General features: G+C 48.6%; 1 protein-coding gene across 11 annotated transcripts in view; it reads left to right on the forward strand.

The window, feature by feature from the left end:
- LOC144953560 (uncharacterized) overlaps positions 1 to 22,064 on the forward strand; it is a 42,043-nt gene extending 19,979 nt beyond the window's left edge. For 2 of the 11 annotated variants that reach the window (XM_078884130.1, XM_078884129.1), the window contains 2 exons: positions 1,752 to 1,975; positions 2,098 to 3,745. The gene's annotated coding sequence lies outside the window, so the exon portion shown is untranslated. Of the gene's footprint in view, positions 1 to 1,627; positions 1,730 to 1,751; positions 1,976 to 2,097; positions 3,746 to 18,352 lie in introns of those variants that run through there. The other 9 variants (XM_078884132.1, XM_078884131.1, XM_078884138.1 and 6 more) reach the window with 7 other exon arrangements.
- Positions 22,065 to 23,123: the final 1,059 nt, after the last annotated feature.

Consider the following 23,123-nt stretch of genomic DNA (forward strand, 5'->3'; position numbering starts at 1 on the left):
GGATGCATTGGCACGTCTGATGGTCAGATTGATAAGTCTGGGAATGCATTGGCAAGTCTGGGGGTGATGGTTACATTCCACGGCAGGTGGATCGGTACACATTGGATATACTGACCTATTCTGTCACTTTACAGAGGTATAGGGACCATAAACTACGATCAAACAGCCCCAAAATGTCCAAGAAAAGAAAAGTTGATGCAGAGGGAAGACAATTTAATGAGAGATGGGAAAGCAAATACATGTTTGTGCTTAATGAAGACAAGCCAGTATGTCTTATTTGCTACGAGGCAGTGGCAGTGATGAAGGAATACAATTTACGTCGGCACTTTGAGACCAAACACGGAGCCAAGTATGCTAACCTTAACCACCAAGAAAAGCAACAAAAAGTCCAAGAATTAAAAGGCAGCCTGCATTCTCAACAGAATATTTCTGCAAACATTACAGCAAAAAATGATGCAGCAGTGAAAGCCAGCTTTGTTGTGGCTGAAGAAATCGCCCGAGCTTCAAAGTGCTTTTCAGAAGGTGCATTTGTAAAGCAGTGTATGCTGAAGGTATGCGAACTGGTGTGCCCTGAGCAGAGACAGGCTTTTAACAATATCAGCTTGTCAAGAAACACTATCACAGACAGAGTCAGGGAACTAGCAGGTAATCTGACAACACAGCTGGCTGAAGAAGCCCGCAGTTATCTCGCGTTTTCATTAGCTGTTGACGAAAGCACTGACAATACTGATACAGCTCATCTATCCATTTTTGTAAGAGGCGTGAAGGCAGACTTGTCTATCAGTGAGGAGCTCTTGGATGTGGTCGCCATGCACGGGAAAACAACTGGGAGGGACATATTCAATGCAGTGGAGGAGTCTGTAAGTAAAATAAAATTACCCTGGGAAAAGTTGGTGGGGCTTACTACTGATGGCGCACCTGCAATGTGTGAAGAGAGAACTGGCTTGGTTGGACTGTTGAAAAATAAAATGCAAAAACCGCTAATAACTTACCATTGCATTATCCACCAAGAAGCTCTGTGTGGCAAGATTCTGGAACTGGATAACATAATGGCCACAGTCACAAAAGCTGTGAACTTCCTTCGTGCACGGGGCCTGAATTATCGTCAATTCCAACTATTTTTGAAGGAGGTGGGCACGGAACATACGGTCGTGCCATACCATACAGAAGTAAGGTGGCTGAGTAGGAGCACCATTCTCAAGCAATTTTTTGAGCTTTTGGAAGAAATTGCTCTTTTCACGCAAAGTAAAGGGAAGCCCTTGCCCGAACTTTCAGATCCAAACTGGCTGTGCGATTTTGCCATGTTGTGTGATATAACAGAGCATCTCGCCCAACTGAATCAGAGGCTGCAGGGCCGCCAACAAGTCATAACGGCCATGTACGACGCAATCACAGCTTTTCAGGAGAAACTGCGCTTATGGAAGTCCCAGCTTGAACAAGACAGTCTTGCCCACTTTCCTATCTGTCAGAGCATCTCAGCCTCATTCCCGGGTGCTTTTTCATGTGCTCGATTGGCTACCAAAGTGAATCGGCTGATTAATGAATTCGATCGGCGCTTCTCTGACTTTAAAGAACAGCATTTAACTTTTACCAACTTTGCCAATCCTTTCACTATTGATGCTGACAGTGCACCACATCACCTTCAGATGGAATTAATAGAGCTTCAGTGCAACAGTAGCCTGAGAGCAAAGTTCCAGGATACTTCAGTCGAGGACTTTTACCGTCTCATCCCCCCTGCTTTGATGCCACAGCTCCGACTTCAAGCTGCCCGTGTTCTGTCCATGTTTGGAAGCACCTACCTATGCGAACAGATGTTTTCAGTTATGAATCTGAACAAGACCAAGCACAGATCACGCATCACCGATGACAACCTCCACGCTGTTTTACGGATTGCTACTGCACAAGACCTAAAGCCAGACATCGACGGACTGACCTCAGGAAAACGGTGTCCGCTTTCCAAACAGAAAACAAATAAGTAAGTATTTTTTTTTTCAATATCACAAAATATATTTCAATCAAGAATATATACAATGTGACAATGTTTGCATTCTAATGGTCACTCTTTCATTTCGTTTGTTTTGTGTTTGTTATATGCAGAAATTGATCAATGGATGAGGAAGGTGTTTGATATGGTGTCTCAAGGTGAGGTGGGATCTACCTGATCTGTACAGGGCCAGACAACATCACCTTATCAACTTTATATGCCACAGATTGCACATTAGATCAGAGCACAATTATTTGTTTTGCGACAGTTCTGCCTGTCTCAACTGGGACCAAAAAGTTTAGCAAAGTTAATGTAACAAACAGTGCTTGTTAATATTTGTCTGTTTAAAAGAAATAACTTTCTGTTACCAAAACTAATTTTTCAATCAATTGTACAATAGTTGTACACTTGAATAGTTTGCTGATCTTTAAAGGTGTATTTTAAAAAAAATTGATACTACGACTGGATACTCCTGCTGTGATGGAGTGACTCATGCAGCCAGCTATGGCTGCAAAGTTTGGTCGTACATGTTATCTTTATCGTTTATTGTTAAATTTGAATCACAGTTCCTATGATCACTGTTACATTTCGATTTAAAGCTTTCGTGACTGCAGGGATTCATCTTCTTGGTTCTTTCGGTAAAGTCACGTAGAATGGAAATAATAAAAATAAAACATAAAATAATTCTCACGACGTTTCGGCCACAACGCAAGCAGCCGTCCTCAGGTGGAGAACACGTCTGTCGAGGAGACAGAGTCTGAATGACACGCCCCAGGCTTGGAGCGACTATTTAAGCTGGGATGGAGGGGCGAAGAGCGCCTTGACAAAATAATTTGCATATGGGAAATGCAGATATGCGATTAGTACTACTTGTGAAATGCGTAGGAGATTTGGCGAGGGGTTTAAAGTCATTATGCCCGTGCATTATGCAGGATTAGCAGCATCAAAGGAGGGAATAGGGGTAACATTAATAAAGGGAAGGAATGTTAATAGTATGTAGCTGCAGTAAATAAACCACCACGTAAACAACTAAAGTATAAACTACATAGTATCATCAGTATACTAAATATACTCTCCCATTGACATATTTCGTTGCTTCCTTTCACGCGACGGTCAATGGTATATTGTATAGCTGATTGTATAATAATAAATAGTATACAATTGTAATGTTTTATACAATGTAAAAAGTAATATATAGTATCGTAATTGTATAGTGAATATACAGCAGTGTGATATAGAGTAGGGTAGGTAGAATAATACATAGTGTAATATTACAATGTATAAGGTTTATAGCAATACAGTATATAATTTAATGTTGGGTTTGTCTATGGCAGTATATAGTACGGGGTTTCCCGTGTGATGTAAGAGAATAAAGTTTAGCTGGAAGCACATATTTTTTGCGACGTAGAATTGTAATGTATTACTTACTGTTAGTAGCTCAGCTTATTGGAGAGTATATTTAGTATACTGATGATACTATGTAGTTAATACTTTAGTTGTTTACGTGGTGGTTTATTTACTGCAGCTACATGCTATTAACATTCCTTCCCTTTATTAATGTTACCTCTATCCCCTCCCTTTGATGCTGCTAATCCTGCATAATGCACGGGCATAATGACTTTAAACCCCTCGCCAAATCTCCTACGCATTTCACAAGTAGTACTAATCTCATATCTGCATTTCCCATAAATATGCTAAATTTCTCTTGATATGCAAATTATTTTGTCAAAGTGCTCTTCGCCCCTCCATCCCAGCTTAAATAGTCGCTCCAAGCCTGGGGCGTGTCATTCAGACTGTCTCCTCGACAGACGTGTTCTCCACCTGAGGACGGCTGCTTGTGTTGTGGCCGAAACGTCGTGAGAATTATTTTATTACTAGCGGTTAGTACACGGCGTTGCCCGAGCGAAAAAGACAGACACATGTAGTTACACACGCAAATCCATTGATACACACACATAGAGTTACATGCACAAATGGACTCACATACAGACATAGACTGAACAACACCATTCGCCACTAAGTGGCGGTGACATCACAACAACGCTTCTGCCAGGCTATGTGCACCTTGAGGGCACGTGAAGTGTCGAACGACCGCTGGCAAGAGGTCACGGGGCAAACCCAGATGGCACAGGTCGACTGACTGAGACGACTGGCTGATGCACCACCTGTGGCCCCTACTGTGGCAACTTTCTGTGCTTTAGCCACCCGGCACTCCGCTCATTGTTGTGAGCGTCGCTCCTCCGCCCTTCAGGATGCTACTGGCCAGTAGCGTCCTTCAGCAGCCTCCTCCACAGAGGCCGATCTTGACACGGCTGGTACCAGTCATCCGCAAGTGGACTCAGCTCCAAGTCCTCCTGTAGCACATCACTCCATGTCTTCTCCAGCCCGTGCCGTGCCCGTTTAGCCCCCTCGATGCGGCGGAACAAAAGCTGTTTAGGCATGCGGTGGCTGGCCATGCGGGCTACATGACTCGGGCAACGCAGCCTTGCCTGCCGGAGGTCACCGATGGGACTTTGTCCACATCTTTCAAGGATTTGTGAGCTCCTCACACAATGCAGCCTGGTTAAACCCAGCATGGATTGTAGGCAGGCCAGCCTAAATGTTTCTAACCGGCGAAGATGTTCCATTAGGGGGGTCCAAGTTTCGCAAGCGTAGAGAAGGGAGGGAATGACCGTGGCCGATAAGACCTGAAGCTTAGTACGGAGTGATAGACGAGGTAGCTTCCACACAGCATTACGCAGCCAATGAAAAGATACTGCAGCTCGACTGATTCGGAGTGAGACCTCTGCTGTTAAACCGGAGCCGGTCATTAGCACACTGCCCAGGGAAACTCTCTCCACAACCACGCCATCACCAATTTTGGGAGTTGTGGGGGTGGAGTGTTCGATGGTACAAAATAGCGAGGAAGGTGCTTAGCTTTGGTTGGGCTGATGGTAAGGCCCCACCTGTTGGTGGCAAGCTCCAGGTTCAGCAGCAGCACCTCGAACTCTTCCTCCGAGTAAGCAGCCATTAGCAGATCATCGGCATACATAACGTGGTTGAGCAATAGGGAGCCATCCCTTGGCCGCACCCGGGCATCGATCAGCCTCCCATTGTATCTGTAGCAGATGGGAATTCTTCCGGTACAGGCATTGAAGGCTCGAGGAACTACGTGGTCCAATGTGGGAGCCAGAGGACATCCCTGTTGCACCCCAAGGTGTAAAGGGAATGGCTCTGACTCACGGCCACGTAGTTAAGACGCGGGGCCGCTGACCATCATGAAGGTCCTTAAGGATGGTGATGAGTGGGTTCGGGACTCGGAAAGCACAAAGAGCAACCCAGAGGCCAGGCCTACTGACGGTATCATAGGCATTGACCAGGTCAATAAAGCACACGCATGGACTAAGATGCACACATGGACCTACAGACACGCAAAGAAATGGAGTTACACTGACTAACATGGAGCCATGCTCACACAGCGACTAACACACACACAGATGGACTGAGACACACACACACATATGGACTGACACACACAAACACATCGACTTACAGACACACACACATATGGACTCACACACACAGACATGCACTTGAGATACGCACACATGGAGTTACACAAACATATCGACGTACACATACAGCGACACACATACATAGAGTGACACACACATTGCCGTACACACACATAGACATGTGGACTGGCACACAGACATCCACTTGAGATATACACACATTGAGTTGCACACGCATATATGGACGTACACACATACAGCGACTCACACACACACACCGACTCGCACACAGCAATACGTGGACTAAAACACACATTGACGTAAACACACATATGTACTTACACACACACATATGGACTAAGACACACACACATGAACTTAGACATACATAGACTGACACACACATAGCCCTACACACACATACACATATGGACTGTGAAACACAGATATGTACTTTAGATACACAGACATGGATTAACACACATATGGACTCACACACAGACGCATTGACTTACACACACACACATCGAGTGACACACATGTATAGACTTACACACACATGTGGACTAACACACACACATATGGACTGACATACACATCGACGTACACGCACACAGATCGACTGACACACACACACATTGCCTAACACACACACATAAACACTTTGACGTTGTCCGTTCGAAAAAGACACCCACATGGAGTTAAAGACACGCATGGCTCTACACGCACACACACACGGACTCACACACACACACACACATCGACGGGCACAGCAATCCCCGATGATGGCACAGCTATCAGTATCGCAGTACTACGTATGAGTAAATAGCGTGACGCGAGCAATGGAAACAATAGAAATGCATTGAAGAAATAAGCAGAAATCACAGACTGGCAGTAGACTGTGGCAGCGTTATAAAAGCGCAGCAAAAAAAGGGGAAATTGAGCAACCCAAAAATCCAAAAAGAGTTTTGCGTACACAAACATAATTATTGTAACATGTCAACTTGTTTCATAATGGTAAACAATGAACCTGAGTTGTTATCTGCACACAAACATTATTATTGTAATGTTTGTCAACTAATGTGTTTAACAATAGTAAACAATGGGCTTGAGTTGTTAGCGTAAGAAGCAAGGAAATTTTCTCTTAGCATAGGCGTGTTGAGGCCTTGTGCCATGCGTAGCCTCCCGTCCTGGCCTACATTGGCGAGGCGGCGGAGTTGGCATGTTGGCAGGCTAGGGGCTGGGCCGCTACCCCCCCCCTCCCCAGCATTCCCTGCCCTTGCAAGAATAATGCTATGTAAGCAGTAAAATATTATTATCTACGGAGTCTGTAGTAGAAACTGGACGCATCTTGTTGGGGGGGGGCGAAGAGGACATGACACTGTGAAGAAATGTCCGCAGCGTTGTGTGTATGTGTTGGCTGTAAAACGCGTAAAATAAAATGTCCCCGTGAGCTCGAGTGAACGCGCAGCACTTGGTAGGGTCCGTCCCCCCCCACGCAATTGGCGACACTTGGTACGGTCGACATCACGCAATAAGTAAATAATGAATAATAGAAACGGCACAAATGTGTTAATTAAACTACTTTAAAGTTTACGGATGGGAAAACGGAATAGCCTATTCCCACCACGGGGCTTAGGGCATGCCGCCTGGCAAATTATTTCGGTCTTAAACCCCACCGTCCGAGAGCCAAATCCCCCGCAAGCGCGAGCGCATGGAGACTTTTATATATAAGATGTTATTTTTATTATTTTATTATTTCCATTCTACGTGACTTTACACTGTTACATTGTTTTTATAGCTTTAGGTCATTTTGAAAACGTTTTGATTTAGCCATGTTTGTTTGTTGGAGTACAGAGTTAGCCTGATAACTTTAATCTAAATTGTATTATGGTTATTGTTTGACTTGCATCCCACTGGGATTTTTGCACACAGTGTTGATATACGGTGTTTTTTCTGGAAGACTTTGCTGTTTTATCCTGGATTTTTGTGTTGCGTGAAGTCACATTAAGATATTCCTTGTTCATGTTTTTGTTTGTTGCGGTTGCACCCGCGTCAAGAGCCGCATGGCTCACAGGGTTATACCTAATAAATGAAACTGAAAACTGAAATGAAAAAAAAAGAATATCTGCTTGCCATTATTTTTCCTAGACTTCTACTTTCAGAGTTAGTTATTACTTAAGTTATTACTAAAACCAGAAATTATCGAATGCAGAGGCAATTATTTAATATGATAAAGAGTAGATACATTTAAATAGTCTTACAGATACAACCGGCCCTTTGAGGGCACCCATAATGACGATGCGGCCCAAGATGAATTTGAGTTAGACACCCCTGGCGTAAATATACAAAGGTTTCGTTAAACCTGCCACCACCGACACAGCAAATTATGTTTGTTATGTAAAAAGAACGTGGCCAATTCATCACAAGTACAGCACATCGGTTGTGTGTTGGAGAGCCAAGCCATAACATTTACAATCTTGAGTACGACGTTTCGCCAGTAATTACAACCAGCTTCATCAGGTGACAACCAAATTTTGTGGCTTGGCTCTGTGGGAATATGAATTGGGTCGCTGGGTTTATAGCGTAGCACGCTAACCATTGCACTACACTACCGTTCCCCACTCATGCACAAACATTATCATCGGAACTATAGTATTTATTTATTACTAGCTAAGTTACCTGGCTTCGCACGGGTCTCAGTAATCAAACACTAAGAGTAATGTCCTGCCATGCTGGTTTTATTAGAATAATTGAATTCTGCCAAAGAAGTCTGAATGTGTGTGTTTTGTCACGATTTTTTGGTTGTGTTATACAATCACAGGGCTCGTTTGTTTTATGACAGCTTTTATATTCATTACCCTTGGAGAGCTTCAGGATAGACAATGTTGGATGTGTTTCCATCAGGTGGGTTTCATCGAATGATGCTTCAATTTTGGCATACATGTCGACAGCAAATTGGTGGAAAAGCTCTTTGCATCTCAAGAAGAAATTGAAGCTGCTGTTTCGCACCATGATCCTGAAGGCAAATAAGTCCATGGCGGAAATCTTCGTTTGTGTTGGCAAGCCTGTTGCTGGGTCAGTTTGGCGAAGTAGGAAATGGTAGCCATCATCACCTTGCAGGATTTGCACCTTGGTGTTGGTGACATTGTTGCAGTGCTGTTGAGCCTGTCACCTATTGTCAGACTTGAATGCAGATCTGTGGTCATGTAGGTAGGTCATTAGGTAGTGGCAGCAGACTGCCAATGCGAGTATGTACCTGGCCCTGCACTTTAAATGTGGGCATGTAGCCAGATGTCGGGATGAGTTGCTTGGTGTCAAAACATGTGCTTTGGAAGCACGAGTTCTATCTTCCATTGTTGTTTCAGAATTGGCTTGCATAGGCAGTTTTGGCAGGTATCAATACATGAATAGGCTCGGGATGGTCATTAATTGTGGGGAGCTGAACCATGGTACTGTTGCAGCATAGCCCTCGAGGGTCTCCTTTCAATGTCATTGTATGGCAGCAGCGGCAAGAAATAGACATGGAACCAATGGATCAGAAGTGCAAATGAAGTGAGGGATGTATGGAAAAGAAGACTTTTCCTTTTGGGGCCATCCATAAATGATAACACGCACCTGGGGGGGGGGGGGGAGGGTTAGACATTTGTGACGATGTGTGATGAGGGGGGGGGGGGGTGAGAAATGTGACGTCACATCAAAATGCGCAACTTTAAATAAATATAGACAACACATTATACTTAATTAAATATACTTTTTAATACATGTTTTATCGTACAACATCAGAGTGCAGTGCCACATTAAATACGCACTATAATGACAATAGTTTAAAGCGATTTGAAGCATGGTTTTTTTTTGGGGGGGTAGAGCTTTGTGACGTCATATTTGAGGGGGGAGTCTGCCTTTTTGTGCCGAATGGGGGGGGTCAAAAATCGTCCAAAATCGCGTGACGTCATTTATGGACGGCCCCTTTGGCTGCAGAGTAGGCACCTGTTTGCAACCATTGTGCTGTTTTCAAGCTGCCTAGCTTGTTGGTGGACTGGAGTTTGATTAGTTGTGGCGGCAGCCATTTGTTCTGTGTTAGTATTCTGTGTATCTCATTGCTGTTGACTTGCATTCGATGTAGATGCAGGCAAAGCAGCACTGGTCACAACATGTATTGCTTCCTGCTGTACTGAAGTTTCATAAGCTGTAGGTGCAGCCATTGCAGAACTTGTACGAATGGCATAAATTATTATCGCGTTTGGTGAAGAGAAATGCACGTTTTCCGCAAGGCACATTTTCGGTGGAGGTAAAAGTTAGTAAGCAGAAAAAATGAGTAAATAGTGTGTGAGTGAATGATGTGGTGAGATTGTGTGTAATCATTGTAGGAATGTGAATACATAGCCACAAAGGAGCAAAGTATAAAGGATGTAAGTTGTTGGTGGGAGTAATTTTTTGTAGTGTTTCAAGTGGGTATGAATAGTATTTCTGTGGTGGTGTGTGTACATGTATAATTATGTAAACGCGAGTGTGTATGTTCATGCTTTGTATTACTTACCAGGCGATGTAGACTTGATGTATTTAGTTGTAGCTGTTTATAGCGTCTGTTGTGTAGAAGGAGGTTGGTAGTGCTGGTACTTAGATGTAGACATTTCCGAATAGTACATGTTTTTTTAAATATACACATTGCAGTATATTAGAGGTGTGCAGAGAGGACAGTAAGGAGCCAGAAGTGGATGAATTTTGTGGCATGAGAAAAAAATATGGCAGTGCAGGGCAGACACTTATATTATGGTGAGTGCGTGGAATTGTAGTATATAAAATGTCACAATGTGTTTGCGTGTGTGGGAAACTGGAAGTAGTCAGAATGCCTTGTTGCTTTAACACATTATGAGAGAAAGAGAGGGGGGGGGGTGTGTGCAGGTGTTACAGGTGTTGAAGGTGAGCAGGTGTAATAAAGGACTTCGCCAACACACTGCCTGGTCTTCGTCACTCTTTATTCCCGTTGACGCTTGCACTCCGCTGGTCCCGACAGCGGACCAGCTGCTCCTCGCGCGCCCCGCATGCGCTCTCCCGTCAGTCACTCCGCTCCCCCGCTCCCGCACACCGCTGACCGACGGTGTGCTCGAAGCTCCTCCAGCCACGTGGCTGATGGTGTGGATCCCCTCCGGCCACCCAACGTGGTCCAGCTTCGTGACTCTACCAACTGATTCGGAGCCCTTCCGGGATCCCACCTATATTCCCTTCACCACGTGATCCTGTCTCCTCCCTCTCACCATGCCCTTCACCGAACCTTCCAGATCCGGCCTCCGCATAGCGTCTTGCTGGCTCCGCCTTTAGGTTCCGCCCCTTCTCACCTCGCATCCGATTGGACCCGAGGTGAGTGGCGGACCTTCACATACACCCCCATACTGGGCCCCGCCCCCCAATACCCTGGGCCGTATGATTGGCCCAGAACCGAGCAGTGAACCCCGCTTACGCTCGCATTACATGACCTGATGTAAAGGACCAGCCGTCCCGGCTGAATCAGGATGAACATAATGCGAGCGACGGCAACACCCCCATGAACCACAACAGACACAACGGAGAAGACAACAACGACAAATACAATCAACGAAAGAGAAGGGATCTGGAACGAGTGCGGGCCGCCGGCCCGTCCTTCACGAAAACCGGCGCCCTCGGAGACCGCAGTCCGGGCGGGGTTGAAGGAGCGACGGAACCGGAATCATCCGCCGCTGGTGGAGGCCCATCCGTTGCAGAAACCCGCGCATCAGAGAGGCCCGAAATCGGAGCTCCTTCCAGCCACAACCTCGGCGGGGTTTGAGGGGCAGCGGAAGCAGGTACTCCCATCGCCGTAGTAGGCCCACCCGGTGCAGAAATCCCTGTGTCCGGTAGGATCACCGTCGGCCCGTCTACAAGAGGCACGACAGGCGCGCTTGCAGGTTGAACAGGCAAGGGCAGTGGCACGTCGGACGCGACAGACACCAACAAGGCAACGTTAGAAGATGACGCATCGACACGAGGGGCAACGTAGGGCTTCAATCGGGACGTGTGGACATACCAACGGCGCGACCCGACACGAATGCGTGCGGACTGGGGACTAGGAACTTCAGTCAGCACCACTGGGCCTTGCCAGGGTTTGTGCAATTTAGGGGAGGTCCCCACCGGCACCTGTGGGCAGTGGAGCCAGGCCATGTCCCCCACACGCCAAGGGGATGCACGATGAGAGCGCCGGGTGCACCGTTCGTTCTGGGCCTGGGTCTTGGCCGTAGCCAATCGGGCCGCATCCCGCGCTTCCGCTACGCGCTGAACGGACTCGCGAATATAATTGGGTAGGGTTTAATAGGACCCTTCGCACGCGTGTTAAGCTGCACCTCCACAGGCTGCACATTCTCGACCCCGACCAACAAAAATTTGTTCCCCCGAGCGGACGGGGGAAAGGACCCCAGAATGTCCAATGCCACCAATTCGTTAACCCGCGTCACTTTAATCGATTGCACTGGGGGAACATACGGCTGTTTGGGGGGCTTCCGCCGGGCACAGTCGGAGCACGCACGAATGTGCCCGACAACATCAGTCATCATGCCGTGCCAAAAATAATCACGTAACGTCAACAAGGTTTTCTGCACCCCGAGATGTAACAACTTCTCAGCGTGTAGAATCCGAATCAACTCATATCGCAATGACAACGGAATGACAAGGCGCCAGCGACCCCACAAGTTCTCTCTCCACATCAACAATCCGTCCCGGAGAGCTGCTCCCGGCATCCCATCAGATGACGGATACCCCTTTGACTGTGCAGCCTGACTCCGCAAGGCCGCAAGCGAGTCATCGAGCAATTGTTCACGAACCCACACGGAACACGGCAAATTCAAAACCCCATCAGCCGGCTCCGGACAGGTGGAGTCCGCGGGATTATCCACAGCGGACATGACAGGCCGAGGGGGCTGTGGAACCCGCGTGCCCCTAAGCTTGCCCGAGGCACACGCGCGGGCGGACCCATGTGGCAGTCGGGAGAGCGCGTCCGCATTAGCGTGACGAGAACCCTTACGGTATTGAATGTCAAACGAGAACTTCTGTAAAGTTTCCAGCCATCGTGCCAAATATTCCGGGGATGCTAGTCCCATACATATGAATCCGCATCGGTTGAGCCCTTTGGAGAGAGATCACGTTCGCGGTGCGGTGGATGATATGCTGGCCGCTGACATTATCTCTCCGTCTAACAGCCCATGGGGTGCTCCGGTTGTTCTGGTAAAGAAGAAGGATGGTAGCCTGCGTTTTTGTGTTGATTTTCGGAGGCTAAATAAAGTGTCGGTTGCAGACGCGTACCCCCTGCCGCGTATGGATGATTCCCTCGATGCCTTGTCTGGGGCGAATTTATTTTTCGACCCTCGACCTCTCCTCGGGGTTCTGGCAGCTCCCCCTTGACGAGTCGTTGAGGGAAAAGATGGCTTTCCGTACGCCGCAGAGGCTTTTTCAGTTTAATTGTCTCCCCATGGGATTGAACGTCGCCCTTGCTACGTTCCAAAGGTTAATGGAACTCGTGTTGACCGGCCTGCAGTGGGACACATACCTGATATATTTGGACGACGTCATTGTTTTCAGCCGCATGTTCGAGGAGCATCTTCAGAGATTGGATGCTGTTTTTGCTAGGGTGCGTTCCGCTAATTTGAAATTTAAGCCCAAGAAGTGTCACCTTTTACAACACTCCGTGCGCTATTTGGGTCACATTAACAGCCCTAATGGGGTGGCCACAGACCCGGACAAAACGGCGTGCGTTCGGGACTGGCCAACTCTGGCCACGGTGGGGGACGTACGTCGATTTGTCGGGTTCGCTTTCTATTACCGCAGATTTGTACCAAATTTTGCTACGATCGCTAGGCCGCTGCATCTCCTTACGGCGAAGAATCAGAGGTTCAAATGGGGGCCGGAGGAGGAGATGGCATTTCGCGGCCTACGTGATCGATTGGCGTCAGCACCGACGCTGAATTACCCTGATTTCGCTTTGCCTTTCATTTTGGATACCGACGCTAGTGACACGGGTATTGGCGCCGTCCTATCGCAGTGTAAGGGTGGCATCGAACACATTGTGGCTTACGGGAGTCGCGTTCTCTCTCCGGCTAAGACACGCTATTGCGTCACCCGGCGGGAATTGTTGGCTATCGTGCATTTTGTCCGCCAATACTGCCCGTATCTGTATGCAGAAAATTCATTGTGCGCCCAACGGCGCAAGTTAAACTGAAGCGCGGACCGCTGGTACTCAGTCAGGGACGTGTTTTCCTGACACAACCCGGCGATCCATCGATCGTCCGGCGACTTAGAAGCCGAAACCCCCGCCACGAGACCCTGCCGATCCGCTTCAGCATGGGCTGTGAAAGCGGTAGTGGCATGGGCCAAGACCGTACCGGCCGGCACCACAACATTGTCCGCGCCTCCCTTCAAAACTTGCAAAAACGGAGGCTGACCAGCGCCTGGACGCCGGTAACAGCGTTGGACGGCGACAGCAACCCACCCGCCGCCCCCTCAACCCCAAACACGGGTTTACGATAGCGCAGCGGAATGAGCATCTGCGAGCCCGGAGGAATGTCGACCGAGACGTCGGCCAGCACCTGCACCGGGAGGTCCGGGGTGGAACGGCCCAATGGCGATGGCAGAAAAAAAATCTTACGGCCCGCCGGCAACTCAATGCAACCCTGATCCACCCTTATTTTAATTGGCATCTTTGCCAGGAAATCGGTCCCCAATAAGCAAGGCACAGCGAGGGACCCTGAGATCAACACCATCCCCGAAGCCAACACGTCCCCAACGGAAATGTGTGCTTCCACCTGGCCTACGATGCTCATACTCCCCCCGTTAGCAGCAACACACGCATCGAAAACCGGACGTACCCGCGACGCCGGAATGGATAGAAGATGGAAAATGACATCCGAGACGATAGTGGTGGACACGCCCGAATCAACTAAAATCTGCACATCAACCCCTTGTATAGAGCCCGGCACGGTTGAAGACCCTGTGGCGGCCGCAACGACTCTGCGAGCCAGTTTCAGCCACTGCGTCACCATCCGATGCGGATCAGCTAGAGTCCCCCCGTTAGAACAGGCACCCAGAACGCACTCAGATAACGATGAATGAGGTGACAGGCCTTGCCGGGTGTCTGATGCGTACCGAGTTGCCTGACACGGGTCACCGTCCGACGTCGATGGCGCGTCCTTAGGCGGGGACTCCGGGCGAAGAGGTGGACGAGGTCGACCCCGGCAGTCACGCGTGAAGTGTCCGAGACGGCCGCAGCGATAACACGCCATGTCGGCCCGCCGCCCGGCCCCCACAGCGTCCCAGCGATCCGCCGACGAGGGCACTGAGCGTGGCACCATTCCCCTTCGTGGGACCCACTGGCCTGCCGCCGCAGTGAGATCGCCAGGCCCCGCATCGTCCAGGACGAAGACGACCTTCGATGGCGTCCAACCAATGGGTTTCCCATCAATGGCCGGATCGCCCGTCCTGGTGGCCATCTGCGCCCAACGGCGCAAGTTAAACTGCACGTCGAGGCACTTGGCAGCCAACCGGGAGGTTAGCTGCTTGTGGCCGCACACGGGCAGTGGGATGCCTAGGTCCTTGGACAACTCCAACATCTTCCCCAGTATCAAGGGTTCCAACAAGTCGGGCTCGGTCTCGGGGTACGTGGCCATGGCCAGCGCAATCAAAGCGCCACGGAAGGCCACGGGTGATTCCTCCGGTGCCCGTTGTCTTTGGACAAATCAACGGTGAGCGTCGTCCGGTGGCTCGTATGCTTCCGCCATCTCGTCGAAAGCTCCCTTTAGCGTTGCCTTCTTTGCAGCTGGGATGGAGTGGAAAAACTTTGAAGATGCGTCATCGAGGAGCGTTGGCAGGACCTCCAAGGCCTCTCCACTTGGCGGAGCGGACAGCCGATTCAAAACGCCAAGCGAATGCGCTCCAATCCCTGCCATCGGCAAATTCCTTTATAGATGTCAGACGGTGGCTGCGAGCCCCCCCGCTGCTCCCACCCGAAGCGGCCGCCCCACGCGGCGGTGACAAAATGGCGGCTTTCCGCCAGTCAGTAATGACCGCGCCCAAGATGGCGGCGTCCTGCCGCGTGTCGGGGAAGGCGGGAAGCCTCGCAGAGGACGCAATGAAGGACGGCTCGGGCCCACCCGAAGTCTCCCCCCGCAGAGGTCCGACACGTAGTTGTCCCGGCGCCGGCGCGACCAGAGTGACCAAGTCCAGCAAAACGGCCCGCAGCATGTCAATTTGCTCCGCTACGTGCCGCCAGCCGTCCTCGGCGACCGAAAACGTAGACGGCCCGGCTCCCGCAACGATACCTTGCACTCCCGCAGTGTCGCTTGCCGCCGTCCCGAATATTGGAAGAGGTCACCCCCTGTGAGTGGCTGGCTGAGGTGCCATCTGCTGATGAAGTACTGAAGGCGATCCGGAGTCTGAGACCAGGAAAGGCACCGGGCAGAGATGATCTCCCAAGCGAAATGCTCAGGGAGGGTGGCGTTTGTGCACAGACTGCCCTATATGACATCATAACAACAGTCTGGACCACTGGACGGGTTCCGCAGGATTGGAAGGATGCCCTGGTGATCCGCCTCTTTAAGAAGGGGGACCGCACAGACTGTAACAACTACAGGGGCATCTCACTCCTCAGTGTGCCGGGAAAGGTCCCGGCAATGATTATTCAACATCGCCTTGCTAGGCACGCTGAGGAGAGGCTTGCGGAGCCCCAATGCGGTTTCAGGAAAGGGCGGTCCTGCACAGATGCGATATTTTCTGTCCGTCTGCTACAGCAGAGGTGTAGGGAATTCCAACAAGACCTACATCTCTGCTTTATTGACCTGGTCAAGGCCTATGATACCATCAGTAGCAGAGGGTCAGGGACTGATGATCATTAAGGACCTTCATGATGGTGAGCGGGCCCGGGTAAAACTACGTGGCCGGGAGTCAGAGCCTTTCCTTGTGTAATGCGAGCGTAAGCGAGGTTTGGGGGCGTGGCCCAGTAAGGTGGGCGTATGGAGAGGTCCGCCGCCTACCTACGGTCGAATCGGATGATCAAGGGCGGAGCCTAGGGGCGGAGCCGGGGGGGGGGCTAAGTGAAGGGCGTGATCTGGAAGGTTCGGAAAGGGCGTGGTGGAAGGTGGAGATGGGATAACGAGAGAGGGGAATATAAGGGGGATCCGGAAGAGACTCGGGGCAGTTGACATAGACTCGAAGTGGGACCACGTCGAGCCGTGGAAGGACTCCAGCGCCATCGGCCACGTGGCTGGAGACGGCTCCAAGCACACCGTCAGCCAACGGTGTGCGGGAGTGCAACTGACGGAAAGAGCGCACGGGGCGCGCTAGTGGAACAGCCGGTCCACGGTCGGGACCGGCGGAGTGTGAGCGGTATAACAAGAATAAAGACAGAGACGGAGACCAAGCTGTGTGTCGTTAGAGTCATTTATTACACCTGTACACCTTGGGGTGCGACAGGGATGTCCTCTGGCTCCCACATTATTTAACATCTATTTTGACCACGTAGTTCGTGAAGCCTTCAATAGCTGTACCGGGGGAATTTCCATTTGGTACAGATATAATGGGAGGCTGATCGATGCCTGGGTGTGATCAAGGGATGGCTTCCTATTGGTCAACCACGTTATGTATGCCGATGATTTGGTAATAGCTGCTCATTCAGAGGAGGAGTTGGAGACGCTGCTGCTGAGACTGGAGCTTGTCACTAAGAGGTGGGACCTTACCATAAGCCCCACCAAAACTAAGCACCTGCCTGGGTATTTTGTACCATCGGACACTCCGCACCCACAACTCCCAATCGGTGATGGGGCAGTAGTGGAGAGAGTGGAGAGTTTCCCATACCTGGGCAGTGTGCTTATGACCGGCTCCAGTTTAACAGCAGAGGTCTCACTCCGAATCAGTCAAGCGGAAATATCTTTTCATCGGTTGCGTAACGCTGTGTGGAAGCTACCTGGTGTGTCGCTCCGCACGAAGCTTCAGGTCTTCTCGGCCACAGTCATTCCCTCCCTTCTCTAGTCTTGCGAAAAGTTACGATCCATCCTGGGTTTAACCAGGCTGGATTGTGTGAGGAGCTCACAAATCCTTGAAAGATCTGGGCAAAGTCCCATCGGTGAGCTCTTCCGGCAGGCAAGGCTACGTTGGCTGGGTCATGTAGCCCGCATGCCCAGCCACCGCATGCCTAAACAGCTTTTGTTCGGCCGGATCGAGGGGGCAAAACAGGCGCGGCACGGGCTAGAGAAGAGATGGAGTGATGTGGTACAGGAGGACGTGGAGCTGAGTGGACTTGCCGATGACTGGTACCAGCGGTGTCAAGATCGGCCTCAGTGGAGGAGGCTCGTGAAGGACACTACTGGGCAGTTGGAGGCAGTCGCCCTCCAACAACAACAGAGGGCGGAGGAGCGACGCTCACAACAACGAGTGGAGCGCCGGGTGGCGAAAGCACAGCAAGTTGGTACCGTAGGGGGCACAGGTGGTGCATCAGCCAGTCATCTCGATCATCTCAGTCGACCCGTGGCACCTGGGTCTGCCCCGTGACCTCCTGCCAGCGGGCGTTCGACACTTCACGTGGCCTCAAGGTGCACATGGCCTGGCACAAGTGTCGTGGTGATGTCACCGCCACTTCGTGGCGAATGGCGGTTGTTGTTGTTGTGTGTGGCTCGATGTGTGTGTGTGTGTGGGTCGATGTGAGTGTCTTTTTTGCTTGGGCAACGCCGGGTACTTCCCGCTAGTATATGAATAAGTATAGATGTGTAAGTCACGTGTGACTGTGTATATATTCATTCCTCGTTGCCTCGATACTGACGTAGATGGTGTGAATATGTTTTTCTGTCTGCAGCTGACGCTTCCTCTGACGCTTCTTTTACAGAATTGGTCTGATGGAGCAAAGGCACTCAGCGCAGCTCGGTACAAAAAGGAATGCGACCAGTATGCAAACAGCACAGATTGTCCTGAAAATTTGACACAGCACCAGAAAACTCACGCGGTGGAGATACCCTTCAAGTGCAGTGTGTGCGATAAAGCGTTTCCAAAGTCCTCGCAACTTAAAGGACACCAGAGAACACACACGGGAGAGAAACCTTTCAAGTGCACGCTGTCTGAGAAGGCATTTGTAGAGTCATCAGGTCTTCAAACCTACCAGAGAACACACAGGAGAGAAACCTTTCAAGTGCAGTGTGTGTGGGAAGTCATTTTAAAAGGCATTTACTCTTAAAAGACACCAGAAAACACACAGGAGAGAACCCCTTCAGGTGCACTCTGTGCAGGAAGCCATTTACAGTGTCATCATCTCTTAAAGATCACCAGAGAACACACACAGGAGAGAAACCTTTCAAGTGCACTGTCTGTGAGAAGGCATTTTCAAAGGCATGTACTCTTAAACGACACCAGAGAACACACACCAGAGAAATCCTTGAGGTGCACTGTGTGCGATAAAGCGTTTGCAAAGTCCTCACTTCTTAAAAGACACCAGAGAACACATACAGGAGAGAAACATTTTAAGTGTGCTGTGTGTGAGAAGGCATTTGCACATTCATCAACTCTTCAGATGCACCAGAGAACACACACGGGAGTGAAACCTTTCAAGTGCAGTGTGTGTGGGAAGTAATTTTAAAAGGCATTTACTCTTAAAAGACACTAGAGAACACACAGGAGAGAAACCCTTCAGGTGCACTCTGTGCAGGAAGCCGTTTACAGTGTCATCATCTCTTAAAGACCACCAGAGAAGACACACAGGAGAGAAACCTTTCAAGTGCACTGGCTGTGAGAAGGCATTTTCAAAGGCATGTACTCTTAAACGACACCAGAGAACACACACCAGAGAAATCCTTCAGGTGCACTGTGTGCGATAAAGCGTTTGCAAAGTCCTCACATCTTAAAAGACACCAGAGAACACATACAGGAGAGAAACCTTTTAAGTGCTCTTTGTGTGAGAAGGCATTTGCATAGTCATCTACTTTTCAGATCCACCAGAGAATACACATGGGAGTGAAACCTTTCAAGTGAAGTGTGTGTGGGAAGTCATTTTCAAAGGCATTTACTCTTAAAAGACACCAGAGAACACACACAAGAGAGAAACCTTTCAGGTGCACTCTCTGCGGGAAGCCGTTTACAGTGTCATCATCTCTTTAAAAACACCAGAGAACACACACGGGAGTGAAACCTTTCAAGTGCAGTGTGTGTGGGAATACATTTTCAGATTCATCAAATCTTCAAAGGCACCAGAGAACACACAGTCATCAGAAGATCCCCAATGAGCAGAGTCTGAAACCGGCTTGTGAAAGTCAAACTGCTGCATTGTGTCTATCCTTAATGATTAAAGAGCCACGAGAGAATCTCAGTTTGGACACTTTAAAAGGCATCAAGGCGAAATATGAAGAGGTGAAATGTGAAGAAGTAACAGTGAAGAGCGAAGAAGTGAAGGTAAAATGTGAAGATGAAAATTATACTCCAAAATCAGACCTTCACATCGATGGAGACAACGTGAAGCAGGAGGAGAATTGTGACTGAGGAAGAGCGAGGCAACTTCCAGCAGTTTGTGGAAGTGGAGGTGTGAGTGGACTTCTTAGATAGAGACCTGGTAGATGTATAAGCTTGAGACACTGAAGGTCCAATAGATTCACCTGTGTCACAGGCTTTTAACGAAAATAATATTGAAGTTGAACACTCAATTCCTCAGTTCAACCTGGAGAGTAAGAGCGGCCAGTATTTGTGAACCTGTGGGTTGGGTAGATGTCTAACCAGGAGTGAGAGCCAATAAGCTCCCAAGCATTCACTATATTATGATAATAATGTTTGCATTTATATTTTGCTTCATTTCCCATAATGGGGTTTTTTTTTGGGTTCGATCGCGTAAATATCAATGTTTCGTGAAACCCGCGACTAGGCCTCGGCAAGGTAGGGTAAAAGTTAAAAGGTAAAAACAACGAGCCTACCTTGACCCTACCTTTTACCTTACCACAATACAATCACTCTACCCTTACCTTTTACCCTTTAGCAGGTAAGGTATGTTGTATTTATCCCCCTTTTTCCAAAAAATTATATTAAGAATAATTAGGCCAATTTTGTTTTTTAATTAAATAATGAAAACAACCCGCTACTCATAGCACCAAGCATCTGGAAAACGTGGAATGCCATTAAACAGCAAACCTCAGGACCTCCCCGGCCACCTTTGTCTTCCAATGGTTCGGCACAAACACATGCCAGCCATAAATACGTATGGCGGGGTCTGGCCTCGAGATGACCCACTCAGAGGGAGTGGGGGGGTCAGGGCGGTTGCGAGGAGAGTTCGGGAGGGTGTCTGTTTTTTTTTTCTCTCGCAAGAGATGCGCAAGGAGGGTGTGAGGGGGTTTCACATTTTTGGGTTTAAGCACAAACACACATCACGCAGTTCTGTCTGGGTCGAGGCTGGGTTTCAGCCGGTGTCCGGCTGGCGGTGCCGTTGCGAGGGAGCAAACACCGATACCGATGGCCGGTGTCGCTTCTCGCAGAACGAAGTGAACCTGAACCAGCGCAGCCCTGAAGTGAGGGCTGGAGGGGCATCAGCAGGTGCCCGTGTGAAGCTGTCAGCTGCACGCCAAAGGCAAAAGCAAGGAGAGAGAACGGAGCAGTAGAAAGAGCCTGACCGGCCACCCGTGAGGAAGAGGAGAGCGCCTTCGAATGCGCCGTGTGTTTAATACACACACATCGACCAGCACCCGCTGAGAACAGACAAGACATCCAGCAGCGGAGGAGCTGCACGCTATTCGATGATGGAATCATCGCGCACCACGACGGCGAGCATCGTGCCGACTCGTCATCCGGCTGTGGTCAAACAGCTGCAACGGCCATAGAGCACAAAGGTGCCAGCCACCAGCGCACAAGTGCACGAGTGCAGCCAGCCGCCAGCGCACGAGTGCACGAGCAGCACCACCCGGGCGCCACCGAGCGTCAAGCGACCCAACCTCTTCAAGGACAACATCGGGCCAACGCCGCTCAATCTAGCTGCGGAGAGAGAAAGCCGGCGACGGGCTCGCTACTGCCACGCCCGAGAGAGGGAGCAGGGTGTGAAGCCTCTGGTTGTATACCCCTCCCCACCCCGCAAGCTCACGACACAACTCCCGGCTCCAAAAATTTTTTTTTTAACAAAGGGATAACACACACACACAACACGCACATCGGGACGAATAAGATTAGAACAATAGTTATCTTTGTATTTCGAAAAGGGTTGCCATTTCAAGGTGGTGCGTTCAATATCAACTGATCGTGAAAAGCAGTTGCTGCCTGTCGAGTTACATGAATACGGTTGTTAGAAGTGTTTCAGTCATTCATTTTCGTTAATTGCATAATCTTGCCGATGAATCTATTGACGTATACTTTTGCCTTCGGGATATAATAATTTGCTTATCGCCTTTCATATGAAATCATTGCATGCATGCTTAAGGACTTTTTCCTATCACCGTATATGGTCGCGTTACTCTGGAATTAACTGATTGCCATGATTACCCAGTTTGACAACATGGTCACTGAGGGTAAATGTGCAGATCAAGAAGAAATCTTCAGGAGTACTGTGTTAACAATTCCCAGCATGAGAGTTCGATATTAGAGTGTCATATTTTTGTTTGGAATTAAAATTGCATAACACAGAAGTGTTGAGTGTTTCTTTCCAAGTCCATGCATAACCATCTTAATTATAAGAACTGTATCCTGCGTTGAGATATGAATTTGGAGACCTAACATAACAAACACACTAAGATAATCAATAAATGTTTAATCAAAGATAATTGTTTTATCCCGATTGATACAATTATCTTTGATTTAAAGCCTAATTATCATAACTGCCCACATTAACATAAGCGCAAGCATTTGCATAAATTAATACGATGATTATCATAATTTATGCATATAATTATATAGTATAATTTCCACGATTTACACATTTTTATTAATTTTTATTATTTTCATCAAAATTTCATAACCCGACATATACAACAGGTAAAAGGTTAAAGGTAAAAAGCAACTAGCCTACCTTTTACCCTACCTTTTACCCTTACCCCATGCAAATTACCTGATTACAGGGTCATTACTGGGGTACTACTACACATGACAAAAGTTTATAATGGTAAATACTAGGTAGAGTGCTTTATTCATATAGAATACTCTCGATTTCAATTTTACACGCTTGTCGTCGTCGTATCCTCAAATTTTGTAACTCAATTTTAACCCACTTCCTAATGTGGTATCGACTGCAAACTTGGTATACTTATGTCATACTGATGACAATACTATATTCTATCATAAAATATATATTTTTTAAACATTCTTTTTTATATGTTATGTTTCGGCTTGGGTCTAATTGTCCACGCTCAATTGACGTTGGCTGTAATTGGCCACGGTGCCTTACATTATGGCAAGCTTCGGGGCCACTTCCTGGAGGCGTGGAGTTCTGCCATTACTAGTACATTTAATAAAAGCATGTTTTTAAAAAAGTTTTTTTAAATATTACTTATTCAATGGAGGCCACGGACTGCGCCACGGAGCTTTTAGCGGTAAACAATGCACCGTATTTACCGGGTAACACTTCGCGCTACCTTTACCCTACCGGGTAATTCTTCCGAGCTACCTTTACCCTACCCTTTAGCTTACCCCTTGGCATGTCGACA

The sequence above is a fragment of the Lampetra fluviatilis genome, chromosome 78, assembly GCF_964198595.1.
Source record: "Lampetra fluviatilis chromosome 78, kcLamFluv1.1, whole genome shotgun sequence".
NCBI lineage: Eukaryota > Metazoa > Chordata > Hyperoartia > Petromyzontiformes > Petromyzontidae > Lampetra > Lampetra fluviatilis.